At 62.6% G+C, this 3,740-nt stretch overlaps 1 protein-coding gene and 1 long non-coding RNA gene across 6 annotated transcripts in view; one reads left to right on the top strand and one right to left on the bottom strand.

Annotated features, from left to right (window-relative positions):
* The window catches only part of MACROD1 (MACRO domain containing 1), a 149,888-nt gene that overhangs the window by 119,079 nt on the left and 27,069 nt on the right, over positions 1 to 3,740 (top strand). The gene's annotated exons all lie outside the window — the stretch shown is intronic.
* Positions 844 to 3,740, bottom strand: part of LOC102260888 — an 11,718-nt gene continuing 8,821 nt past the window's right edge. The window contains exons 3-5 of the long non-coding RNA XR_313472.2: positions 3,375 to 3,508; positions 1,688 to 1,823; positions 844 to 918 (exon numbers count right to left, since the gene is read on the bottom strand). This is a non-coding gene — a long non-coding RNA (uncharacterized LOC102260888). The remainder of the gene's footprint in view (positions 919 to 1,687; positions 1,824 to 3,374; positions 3,509 to 3,740) is intronic.

Below are 3,740 nucleotides of genomic sequence, written 5' to 3'. Positions count from 1 at the left end.
CTGTGCTCCCCCACCCCCCCTGCCCCGGCCCAGGGGCACAGTGAGGCCTTCCCTGCCTGTGGCTGTCACCTCTGTTCTCCTTCCTCACCTCTCCCTTCCCATTTACCTCCTCCCGATTTCTACTCAATTCACCAAACGGCCATTTTTTCCTCCCAATTTTTATTTATTGCCCAAACATTATACCAATAAGAAAGGAAAGAAAAATCACCCACAATGCCGCTGCCCTGTGGCGTCAACAGCCCTTGTTGCCCCGCGCCCTTCCAGGCCTGTCCGCGCCGTCAGCTGTAATTTTCACAGAGCTGTGCTTTCCGTTCCGCCTGCCCAGACCCCCAGATGGACGCGGGGCCCTCGGGCTCCATCGTCCGTCCCCTGTGGCCCCTGGCATGTTGCTCAGGAATTATGTGCATGTCTTCCTCCTCGTCCAACTGCATCCTTTCCATCCTGCCGCCCACATCCCAAGCGCAGGGCCAGCCCAGGGCGCGCTCCGCCGGGAGGTGGGATGGAGGGTGCGCATGTAGCTCTCGCGGTGGCTCTTCGATATCCAGACATCATCTTCCGAATCGTGGTCTTAATGGCCGCATGATATTCCCTCGAGCTGATGCACCGTAACTCGCTCAGCTGTGCCGGGCGGCTGTGCCCAGTTCACAGGGCATTTGTGGAGGTCCGCTGTGGCTGAGCACTCTGGGGGACACCACAGACCAAAAGTGAATCAGGGCCTGCTCCATCCAGTCCTGGCAAAGCAGGAAATCCAGCGCGGGGCCTGGGCACCCAGACAGCTGGGGCGCGCTGAAACCGACCTCTTCGCCCCCAGGACACCAGGGCCGCGTCAGCTGCCACATGCACGGCCAGCTTCCCAGGGAGGGGGCCCTGAGCCAGGTCTTGGAGGGTCACGGGGAATGCACTGTGACCTGACAGAACCTGTGGTTTGGAGAGAAGGAGCTCTTGGTCAGAGTTTGGGGGTGGGGGGATGGGGAAGATGAGGGGACTGACAGCAGCCAGGCCAGGTGTGCAGGGCCTTGAACAAGCCTGGGGAGTCTGGCCTTTCTCGCGGAAGGACAGGGTGCCAGGGAGGGAGTGTAAGTACAGCCGGGGCACCGTCAGCTATGACAGGGGTCCTCAAACTTTTTAAACAGGGGGCCAGTTCACTGTCCCTCAGACCGTTGGAGGGCCGGACTATAGTTTTAAAAAAAACTATGAACAAATTCCTATGCACACTGCACATATCTTATTTTGAAGTAAAAAAACAAAACGGGAACAAATACAATATTTGTATTTGCATGTGGCCCGCGGGCCGTAGTTTGAGGACCCCTGAGCTATGAGATTCAGAAAGTTACTTGTTCATTCAACAAGCGCTTGCTGAGCGCCCGTGTGCACCAGTAAGCAGGGAGGTTGGTGGGGCCCTGGGCCAGGACCTGAGCTCGCCTTCGTCTTCGAGCTGGGCACTCAAGGTGCCCTCAGCCCAGGCGGCAGTCACCGGGGCCACGTGTGGCTTTGACCTGGGGCTGGACAAGCCCAGCTCCCCTGCTCCCGGGGCGGCCGTCACCCGGCGGTGCCCAGCAGCTAGACGTGGCCGGCCCTACCACCGACAGCCAGTCACCCAGGCCCTGCCCCCAGCACCTGCCTCCCCATCTGCCTACCCTCTCTGCAGGCCCCCGGCCTGGATTCTGCTCGCCACCTCCCCACTTACCCGCTGGGGACCCCGGCACTGTCCTAGCCTCTAGCCTTGCTGCTCCTCAATTTTCTTATCTCCATGGGCCTCGCAGACATCCTGGGGCTGGTGTGACAGTCCCTGAGGTTCCAAGAGGCAAGTGCACTGTGAAGTGCTGTAAGTGACAACACGGCTCACCGTTAGTAGATTGTGGTCAACCAAGGTGGTGGCCCTGTGTGGGCCTGTGCTGGGTGGGGGGCAGGAGCACCTCATCTCTGCCCTCCAAGATCCCAAGGTCCCCTGGGACTAGGGATACCTGAGGGGGCGCCCAGAGAACCCCAGTCACTGAATACCTGGTCCGCCTGGCTCCCAGACCGTGGCCCCGGGGACGCCCTGGGGCCCCCAGGGAGGTGTCCATGAACCATGGCATGTGGCCTGTGGGCAGGCTGGCTGGGCACACCTGCTGGGCACACCTGCCGGGCATACCAGCCCTCACCAGGACGTCCATCCGAGCAGCTTCCCCCACCCCACCTGACTGACCCTTTCCATCCTGCACCCAGAGGCAGGGCTCCTCCCCAGAGCAAGGGTCAGGGTGCAGGAGCGGCGGGTGGACCCCAGTGCAGAATCTCTGGGGGAGCAGGGAACTAGACCCCCAGCCCAGGAAGAAGCCCAGAGAAGGGAGTGGATACAGCAGGGACCACAGCCAGGCGGGATGAAGCCAGCGACTCCTGAGCTGGGGGCAGTGGGACCACGAAAGGGTTGGCCTGGGCCGTGGGCCTGGGAAGCTGCTGGCCAGGGAGGGAGCACTCCTGCTTCAGCCGCAATGCTCCCGGCCACCGGCCTCTGGGCACACTCCTGCCCCAGCACGGACACAGGGGTCCCGCTTCCCTCCGCCAAGAGGCCCAGCCAACTCCTGCTCACCCCTTCGTCCCGGGCTTAACCATCCTGTCCTCCCTGAACCCCACTTTTCCAAGGAGGCCCCCTTGCTCTCTGCTCCCTCGGGCCTCTCCTCGGCAGCTCTCCGCTCAGGCTGTGATCACATGTGACTGGTGGGCTACATTTTCCACCCACTGGACAACGCTTTAGCATCGCTGAGAGCGGGTGTGGCTGGCACGTTCTCCCCCGCACCCCACCCCTGTAGTGCAGAAAACAGTGGCGAAGACTGGAACTGACAGAGCCTGTGTTTTGTTGGCGTCCATCTCTCCCAGCACCTCGAGGGCACAGCCAGGGCCCCTGGGTCCCTTCGTGTCCCCAGCATCTGCCATAGGCCCGTGTGTGGCCAGAGCAGTCAGGCACTGCTGGGCGTTGGAGAGAACAGCCCTGCCTGTGCGGTGACAGCTGCTCCCACTGGAACTGCCCTAAGATGGTGTTCCGGCCCTGGGCAAGGCAGGGCAGGGCAGGGCGTGGTCCGGGGTGTGTGCGGGTGACTCGGGGAGTGAAGCCGGAGAGGTCCAACCTGGGCCTGGGCAGAGGCAGGACTGTGCCCCCCGTGGCCAGGGTTCCGAGCCAGCCCCCTCCCTGGCAGGACAGAGACTTGTCTCTGATGGGCCCTCCTCTCTGTTGGGAGCCTCCTCTTCTCCCCACAAATGACATCACCCCCCCCCCCAACTCCCATCTCTGCCAGACCCGGGGCTGCCTCTCACTCACTCCTTCCCTCACCCGCTCGCTCCCGGGTCACTATTCCCAGCAGAGCTAATGCTTTCTCTGGGGACTGGCTGTCACTCACCTGGTACACATCCCAAGTTCAGGAAGGGAGGCGTGAACTGTGCAGGGGGCAGGCCAGGCGGAGGGGTGGGTGGTGAGTGGCTCCGGGCAGAGGGTGGTGGAGATGGAAGCAGAGGGGAGGCCGGACGTGCAAGCCTGATCAGGAAGGAAGTTGGGAGGACAAAGAGAGGGCACATGCCCAAGATGTTGGGGAGCCGCAGGGCAGGGTCCCCGAGACTGCCCAGCAGGGAGGAGGGAAGGGCAGGGCTGAGGAAGGTGGGGTGGAAGATGCCCGGGTTCTGAGATTGGGGCCTCAGAGACGTCTGCTGGGTCCGGGCCTCCAGTGACACCCCACCCAGCACGGAGCCTCTTCTGACCCCTGCAGACC

The sequence above is a fragment of the Myotis brandtii genome, unplaced genomic scaffold (assembly GCF_000412655.1).
Source record: "Myotis brandtii unplaced genomic scaffold, ASM41265v1 scaffold187, whole genome shotgun sequence".
Classification (NCBI taxonomy): domain Eukaryota; kingdom Metazoa; phylum Chordata; class Mammalia; order Chiroptera; family Vespertilionidae; genus Myotis; species Myotis brandtii.
The sequence above is the reverse complement of the archived record's forward strand: the minus strand, read 5'-3'. Positions and strand labels throughout refer to the sequence as shown.